The sequence below is a fragment of the Lynx rufus genome, unplaced genomic scaffold (assembly GCF_022079265.1).
Source record: "Lynx rufus isolate CCGP_SWC_20201006 ecotype Redwood Valley unplaced genomic scaffold, mLynRuf1.p SCAF_7, whole genome shotgun sequence".
NCBI classification, from domain to species: Eukaryota; Metazoa; Chordata; class Mammalia; order Carnivora; family Felidae; genus Lynx; species Lynx rufus.
Window position 1 is genome coordinate 93,250,548 of NW_025814889.1, and position 9,905 is coordinate 93,260,452.

The following is a 9,905-nucleotide window of genomic DNA, read 5'->3' on the forward strand; positions in this document are numbered from 1 at the left end:
GGTCAGCTTCGTATAGCAGGAAGGCAACCATTGAGAGTATAGTCTCTCTAGTCGGTCTGCTTAGATCTGAATCTGGCTCTACCTCTTACTAACTGGATAGCCTTAGCTAAATTACCTAAATGTTCTGTAAAAAGAGAGTAATAATAACACCTACTACATATAGTTTTGACAATCTGTATGAAGTGCTTGGACTTTGTTTAGAAAACATTTGTTATTGATAATAATTATTATTATCCAAAATATGAAACAACCAGGAGAAAGGAATGGAGATAGTCATAAGGTAGCCAAGAGTTGGGAAACAGAGGTTCAGTAACTTCACTAGATGTTTACCTTGCACAGGACAAGTCTGTTGAATGAATTAATGCACCATTGTTCTTGAATTCAGATTTTAGCATGAGTATCCCTTCTCCTTCACCCACTATGGTCAAGCTGTCCTAAGTCCTTTTTTTTTTTTTCTTTGAAATATCTCTTAGTTTAGGGTCTTTTCATAAACATCTACTGACACTTGTAGTAGAACCACCACAAGTGTGAGTTGTTAAAAACAATTCCAGAAAAAATATTTGTAACATATCTGAATTCCAGAATATGTAAAGAGTTCTTGCAAATAAATAAGAACAACCCTAGAGGGGGGGGACAAAGAAAAAGACAAAATCTTGAACAGATGTTTTTCAAAAGAGAATATGCATATAAAAGGGGTAAGACTTGGGGCGCCTGGGTGGCTCAGTCGGTTAAGCGTCCGACTTCGGCTCAGGTCATGATCTCCCAGTCCGTGAGTTCGAGCCCCGCGTCGGGCTCTGTGCTGACTGCTCAGAGCCTGGAGCCTATTTCAGATTCTGTGTCTCCCTCTCTCTGACCCTCCCCCGTTCATGCTCTGTCTCTCTCTGTCTCAAAAATAAATAAAGGTTAAAAAAAAAATTTTTTTTAAATAAAAAAAAAATAAAAAAAAAAAGGGGTAAGACTTCATGAGGCATAGGGAAAGGCAAAATTAAAACCACACACCCACCAGAATGACTACCAATTGTTGGCAAGCATTTAGAGCAAATGGAACTCTCATAAGCCACATGAAGGGGTATAAGTTGCTACAATCACTTTATTTTTTTATTGAAGTATAGTTGACATGCAATGTTACATTAGCTTCAAATGTACAACAGCAATTTGACAAATCTACATGTTACGCTACCATCTGTCACCATACAATGCTGTTACAATACCATTGACTATATTCCCTATGCTGTACCTTTTATCGCCATGATTTGTTCATTCCATAACTGGAAGCCTGTACCTTATATGTAATATAAATATAATATAATATAATATAATATAATATAATATAATATATAAAAGTATATATCTTTTTGAATTAATGTTTTCATTTTCTTTGGGTAAATACCCAGTGGTGGAATTAGTGGATTATATGGTATTTCCATTTGTAACTTTTTGAGGAAACTCCACACTATTTTCCACAGTGGTTAAACCAGTTTGCATCCCAACCAACAGTGCCCAAGGGTTCCTTTTTCTTTGCATCCTCGCCGACGTTTGTTCACTTGTTATTGACTTTTTTTATACTAGCCATTTTGACATGTATGAAGTGATATCTCATTGTGGGTAAAACCACTTTAGAAAATTGTTTTTGCAGTAACTACCAAAGCTGGACAGATAGATGTCTATGACAAATTATTTAGTTTCTAGCTACATACCCAACAGAAGTGAATTTGTTAACAAGAGACATTCACAGAAATATGCATTGTAGCATTCTTTACAACAGCCTGAGCCAAAATCCTTAGAATAAAGTAAAGTATAGTTATATATTGGAATACTACACAGCAATGACAATATACACAAAACTACAGGCATGAATCTCACAAATAACTGAGCAAAAAAAAAGCCAAATATGGAAAAATATAAACTATGTAATTCCTTTCATATAAAGTTCAAAAACAGACAAAATTGGCCTATCAAGTTAGAAGTCAGAAGCGTCACCACCTCTGGGGGTGGTTAGACACTGAACTAGGATGAAAGGGCATGTCTGGGAGTGCTAGTAATGATTTGTTTCTTTATCTGGCTGATTATTTGGGTGCGTTTATCTGGTGTAAATGTATTGAGCTATGTATTTATTATTTATTCATTTTCTATATATATTTTATAGTCTAATAAAAATGTTCTTCATGTCATTATTCCTCAAAATCAGCTAACCTTTTCACTTGTGGCCTTGTTCACATTTTCCCTAATTTGGGCAATAATTTCCAGGGCTTCCTCTGCTCAGTTGTGTACTTCCTTGGGTATGCAGCCTGGAGTAAAATGAAAAAAAGAGGAATATAAGAATATAAGTACTCTACATAACTTCCAATAAATTATATGACTATTCAAACTCAACAGGAAGGTTTTTAATAGGAAAACTCCTCCTTACTTTAGAAACAAAGAGAGGATGGCAAGGAAGAAGAAGTGACCCAATGACAATGACTACCCAAAGTCACCACTGATCTGCTCTTTCCACATCAGTGGTGGAGCCACCCTGAGGGCACTCTAGATGAAAAACCTCTATGGCAACCACATGCCTCTTTACTAGCTCTGTTCTCCTCTTGTTCTGCCAGCCCTGGTCACACTTATGTTGACCTCCATGCTGTTCAGGCTCTCCAATCCTCCTCTATAGAAGCACAACCTCACTAGAAGCACCCCATGCTCTGGACCCTCCATCCTGCCCCCAACCTTATATATATATATATATATATATATATATATATATATATATAATCTACCTAGCCTAAGTTGCTACTACCTAAGTTACCTAAAGTGGCACCAAGTAAATGAGACTATCATAACCAACTAATCCATACCTAGGTATAAATAAGAAATTCTAAATGCAGATAGGCATTTTTGCAGGATTTTTTTCACATCTTAGCTCAAAGGAATGACTAATGAGAAATTGGGGGAAAATGACAGGCTTATAGAGGAAAAATTGGATAAATATCTCTTGGTAACTCTTTGCCTCTTTCACATATGTTGGGCTAGGTCTTACCTAGCCCTGACCCTGTGACTTTCTCCTAACATTAAAACTTCTGTGACCTCTTTGGAAATGTTTGTGGTTGGTTACACTCACTGTAATTGAGAAAAAGTAGAGAGTGGTTTTATAATTTTTGCATAGAATCCCAGAATATATGTTATTTGGTACCAGGTTGACTTCGGGGACCAACAACATAATTACTACCAGGTAGCCATTAATTAACTCCCCAGGGATGTCCGGAAAACCTCTCCCAGAGACCCCTCTGAGGACATGTTCTCATATCATGTTTGCCAGTGGGATTCCCCTGTATCACCCTGGTGGTTTAGTATTCTCGACAATGACTTACAAAATGAAAAGGATTGAGGGAAAGAAGTGGAAGCTAGCATCATTTTACCTCAAGAGCCACAAATGCTTCCTTCTTTCATTTTTTGTACCCACAGATAGAACCAAAACTCTACCTTGATCTTTTGAAGTAATCCACTTTCCTAGATGTCTACCTTTGTCACATTGTGTTGCTAGGTCATTTATTTCATGAATTGGTGAAACTCCAGTCACGCTGGCAAGAGCTTTGTTCATCAAAATAAATTAAAAGTTCTGGCATTCTGGTAGAAGTTCTTTCCTAAAGTCCTAATCAATCCACAAAGTGCCTTTCCATGAATTTACCAAATTCCCCACAAGTCAGTCTCTCACAAGAGCATTTGTTGCATGAATTCTATGTGCCCAGCCCTCTGCTAGTCTTTATTATGCAGGAGAGAAGAAACATAGGGAAAGTTCATCATTTTATAATTGAACTAGTGAGACAAATGCAACGAAAATGCGATTAGGGAGCATTGAAGTAACAAAAGGTATTGACCTTAAGTATAATAGAGATTCGGGTCAGAGTGAGAAACAGGTACATATACAGATTTCTTGTTTAAGGTCCCTCTGTGTTTAGAACACTGCCATCTTCCTTTTTCTGTTTCTATAAGAAAATAAAGAAATTTGTCTTTCAGGGTCCCAAATGAAGCTAAATATTATCAGTGTCTGTTCACAATTCTGCTCTGAGAAACAATAATACAAGGTTTCAGAATACAATATAACATTACTTTGGAGTAACAGCCTTCTAGGCCAGCAGAAAGTCAGCCAAAAACACAGGCTCTCCCTTGATTGACCAGGTCCTAAACACTGAGAGAATAATCCAGAATCATTTGAAATTGGCAGAGAGTGGAAGCAGTGTAAGAATTGTATACTTCTTTGAGTTGTTATCAACACAGAATTAATAGAAAGTTAAAAGCCCTTGGTAGCAAGACCACCTACATTTGTCAAAATTCAAAGAACTGTACTCCTAAAAAGGATGAGTTTTATTATGTGTAAATTATACCTCAATAAACCTAATGAGAAGGAAGAAAGAAAGAAAGAAAGAAAGAAAGAAAGAAAGAAAGAAAGAAGAAAGAAAGAAATGTAGAGTTTGGCTAGTATTTGTTTCTTGTGTCCTAAAATATCCACCTAATTGTGATTGAAAAATTAAAATGGGCCTTACCCAGAGAAGGTATTAATCCCCAATTTTGCCAGTTTTAAAATAAGAGTTTTCTCCTAAGTAGAACTGCTCAATAACGGATGGAATGGACTGTCTTATAAGAGAACAAACTTCCTATCTATCACTAGAATTTGGCATTGCTTATGTAGAACTTCCCCTGCTGGGTGATTTACATAGCCCATTTATGATCCTACCATAATGCTCCAAGGGGGAGCACGTTACAAATGAACCTCAGAGGGTGTGTGTGCCTATCACTTACAGCTGTGTCCTTCAGGTGTCTGTGACAAGGCTCCCTCCTGGTGAGGCCTCCACCAGCCACCATGGCAACTGCCAATACTTCCTAATACATATATTCACTATTTTCTTTTTGTCTTAGTCACCAATTGCCGTATAACAAATTGCCCTCAAAATGTAGCAGCTTGAAACAAAAACATTTGTTATCTAATATAATTTCTAGGCGTCTGGCTCTGGGTCACTCGTGATGTTATAGTCCAGATGGCCAGTGCTGCAGTCATAGGAAAGGTTGGTGGGGCCCAGAGGATCCACTTCTAAGAAGGCTCATTCATGTGGCTGCTGTTGGAGGCCTTGTCTCATTACTATATGAGGTTCTCCAGAAGGCTGTTCGTGATATGGTCTCTAGCATCTCCCAGAATGTGAGATCTAAGACAGAGAGGTGGGGAGTCACAGTGCCTCTCACGACCTAGTCTCCAAAGTCACATACCATCACTTATGACTTACCCTATTCATTTGAAATGAGCTGCTAAGTCCAGCCTACACACGAGGAAAAGGAAATTAAGCTCAATCTCCTCGAAGGAGGAATATCAAAGGATTTGTAGACATATTTAAAATCATTACATCTTCCATGATATATTTTCCTCCATGGCATTCATTACCATCTGACATAACACATTTTATTTATTTGTTTATCATCTGCCTTATAGCACTGGCATATAATCTCCAAGGGACTTTTCTCTGTTTTATTTACCGTTGAGATCTCAAAACAGTGCCTGGAACACAGTAAGTGCTCAATAAATATTTGATGAATAGGCTGATAAAGGAATAAATCAATGAAACAACTGAAGACATCAGCAGAGGCTAGACTGTGGAAGACCCCTTAGACCATGTCAAGGAGTTTGGACTTTGCCCTAGAAACGTGGGAAACTATCAAAGAGTTTTAAACAGGTCATGTCATGTCCTGGATGTTACAGAGTGATTCTTGCATCGGTTGTGGTGTTTGAACTCCATTCCTCTCAGGTCCTTTCTGACTCAGAGTGTGGCCCAAATTGCCATGACACAGCTTTCCTCAGCTTCACTGCTGGAGATGGGCCCACCCGCAGAGATCCACCTACTGTTGAAGTAGTCTCACGATATGGAAATTACGTGTTATAAGTAATTGACAAACTTTAGTCTCATGATATGGAAATTGCGCGTTATAAGTAATAGACAAACTTTAGTCTCACGATATGGAAATTGCACGTTATAAGTAATTAACAAACTTTAGTCTCACGATATGGAAATTACGTGTTATAAGTAATTGACAAACTTTAGTCTCACGATATGGAAATTGCACGTTATAAGTAATTAACAAACTTTAGTCTCACGATATGGAAATTACGTGTTATAAGTAATTGACAAATAATTTCTGGCAAATTATTATTGACTGACTTCTAAAAGTCTAAGACTTTTACAATATAATCATGTTATTGTTCGACGTTACAAAAAATTTTAGAGTAGTAGGAGAATTCAGAAATATAGAATCTGCAAATAATGAGGATGGGCTGTACGTATATTCAGGAGAAGGAATAGTCATTCTCGAAATCAGTGCTGTGGAAGACTATCAGTAAAAGGGGAAAGCAAATAATTGTGGCACATTCCACATAGCATTCAAGTAAAATGAAGACTGAAGTCTCAAGAGTCCACTGGATGCTGTGAATACAAAGTGGCTGGTATTTCTTAGAGCACTTTCACCGGAGTAGTTGAGACAAGGATTTGGTTGCTATGACTTGGGAAATAATTAGGGGGTGGAGAAATGGAGACAAGGAAGATGCAACTGTTTTAGGAAACTTGGTCGTGCACATCAGACTGGAGAATATTCACCATTGCAATGTATGTTCTGTGAGGGTAGGAGTTTTCTTATCTGCCGTTCATTGTCGCTTCCTCAGCATTTAGGACAGCACCTGAGACACTGGCGCTCAATATAGTTCTGTTCCCGATAGGCTTGGTCCGATAGAGCTGGGAGGGACCATCGAGATCATGTGCCCCACCTGCTGACTTTACAAAGAAGAAAACTGAGGCCAAAGAGACTGAACAATTTGCCTACAGTCCCATGGCTAGCCAGTGACAGAATTATAGCTAGAAATCTGAGACTCTTTAGCCTTATTTCAGTGTACTTTTTTTGGCTATACTATGGAGCCAAAAATAGGAGAATGGAAATGAGAGGGAGCAAAAGTATTTGGCCTCATTATTACAACAGGGATTTCAGCACATGGAGAGGCTGGGAAGTTTTCTTCAGTGAAGAAAGCCAACTGCAAAACAATGTGTATAGCGTGATTCCACTTTTGTAAAATATGAACAATCTAGCCAGCATACCCTTTTTGACAAAATGGGGAGTACTAGACTGTTAAAATGGTTTTCTCTGCAGGGTGGGATTACAAGGGACCGTCACTTCTAGTAGTACGTATTTCTGCAGTGTTTGGGTTTTATCCAAGGTATACATTATCTTTGTTAAGAGAAAAATGAAAGAAATACTTTTAACGCCTACGAGAAAAATCCGCTGCTGTTAGAACAGTACAACGTTGGCTACGTAGAAGATTAGTGGATCGCTGGCCAACGAAGAGAACAAGTTTTGTGAGGACGCCTGCCTGGAACCACCACTGGAGTTTTCTTCAAACACCAGAGGGATCTAGAAGGAGAATGGGAGAAGATAGAATTTCTATGCAAAGGGGGAGAAAGAGAGGTGGGGGAAAAGAGATAGGGAGGCATTCCCACTATGGCAAGGGGGCCGAGGTATGCTAACAACAAACCACAGATAATCTAGGAATTAATAACATGGGCACCTACTGAGAAAGAAAATGACTCAGAGGTTTGCAGTATCAAGCACAGAGGGTTTCCTGCCCGCTCCCACATCTTGCTCCGCTCACATTCACACATGCACGCACAAACAGCTCGGGCACACTCCCGCTGTCTGCACCGTTTATAAATTACCAAACCCGCAGAGCTAACTTCATCAAGGCTGCTTGAGGAGCCAATGAAGTGATGCATGCAAAAAGTAAAGCACAGCAGCAGACTCATCAGCACAGCTGTTATCATGGTGGCTGAATCAAAAGGCGATCCTGGGAATGCATACACCTTGGGGAAATGCACAGATTGCTTTTCTGGACACGTACGCTTTCTCTTAATTAAGCACCGTTGTACAGCATTGTCTGGAAGTGGGAAATGTTGGATGTATCCTGACTGAAGATGATGCTGGAAAGTCTCCCAAAAGGCAATTCTACTTTTTGAGGACCTGGTGGACAAGAGAGGATTTAGGGGGCTTTTTTGGCCAAAGTTCAGGGAATCACTCTCTTTTCTTTTCCAGGCTGTAAAGTGAGAGGATCTTTTTAAAAGTCGGTGAGCAAAAAATTTAAAGCTCTGAGAGACAGGCATCAAGCGTAAGACTTTCAACTTAGATAGCACTTGGGAGTGATTAAATATTCCCTGAGTTGGCTTCTCAGCGCTCCTCCAGGGAGGCTCCTTTTCAGGAACTGTTTCAAACATGGAAGCAGTGCAGGAGATCAACACCTCCCTCGGCCCCAGCCCCAATACTGGATGAGTAAACAAATGGACCAATGGAAAACAACGGAAAGTCAGAATTAGAACCAAATTCTTGCAAGGATTTGGTGCATGACAAAGGTGGCTTCTCAAGTAAAAATGGACTAGTTAATAAAATTGCTGGGGCAATCGGGTACTCACCTTCAAAAAGACAAGGTTAGATCCATAACTAACATAACACTCATCAGAATATCACCAAATAAAAATTTATACATGGGTGGAAAACAGAAGAAACTATAGAAATAGGACAAGAAAACACAGGCGGAACATCAGAGTAAGAAAGGCCTTGCTAACGGTGACTCAAAATCCAGAGGTTATGAGAGAGAATAATGATGCCTTCAACTCTATAACCAACAAAAGCCTTCTGAATGGCAAAAGAATAGCAATAATAATAATGACAAGGGCAAAATCAAAAGATAAGTGACAGATTTAGATATGTGTCACTCATAGGCAACATAATCTCCCCACTACATTTTTTTTTTTTCACAGAAAGGAAATACAGTGCCCTTAGACGTATGAAAAGATATCAACTTTGGTCATAAAAAGAAAAACAACAACTGTAAATCAGAACTACATTAGAAAACCATTTCTCGCCTATCAGATTGGTAAAAATCCAAGAGTGTGATAACATACTCTATAGGTCGGGCAGTGGAGAAAGAGGTGCTTATGTAATGCTGGTGGGAGAGTCCTATAAGGGACAATTTGACAATAACCATCAAAAATGCATTTGCCTTTCAACCTACCAATCCCACTTCTGGGAAGTTATCCTGCAGATACAGCTGCATGAAAAAGAAATGCCATTTATACAGGTCTATTCACTGCTATGTTGCTTGTAATTACAAGATTTCAAAAATTTTAATATCCATTTAGAGTATCTTAATGCTCTGAAGGCCCATTAATTGGGACTAATTAGATAAATCACAGTTCAGCCACACAATGGAATACTACACAATGTAAAGAGTAAAAAGTGAAATTTGCACGGAGTACTCAATAAGTCCTAGAGATCTAATGCACAATAGAGCGACTATAGACAACATACTGTGTTAGAATTATCAACTTACTAAGAGACTACATCTTAACTATTTCAACCACTAAAAGGAAATAATGATTATGCGACATGATAGAGATGCTAATTATTACTACAATGGCAACCATATTATAATATCAAGATGAATCAAATCAACATGTTGTACCTCTTACATTTACACAATGACATATGTCGAATATATTTCAGTGAAAAATAAAAACACATGCAATGAAAAAAAAGAGTAGAAAGTAAATGTTTTCCACATATTAATATAGAAAGATTACCATGTGTAATATTGCAATATAATTAGAAATATATATTTGGTCCCTGGCACAGATCTCATAACACCCTTGTAATTTCCTGAGTGATAAGGGTGGTAGGACCATCTCTTCTTATATCATTTGGTTTTTGTCCCTGATTCCTGACAGAAGACCTTCTAAGACTCTTGGAATCTCCAGTGATGAGTCCTTTTTTGAATGCTAATGAGTTGACTCCCGGTGGGTCCCTTGGTAGCTTCAGGATTGCATGCTGGTGACACAGAAACCAGACCA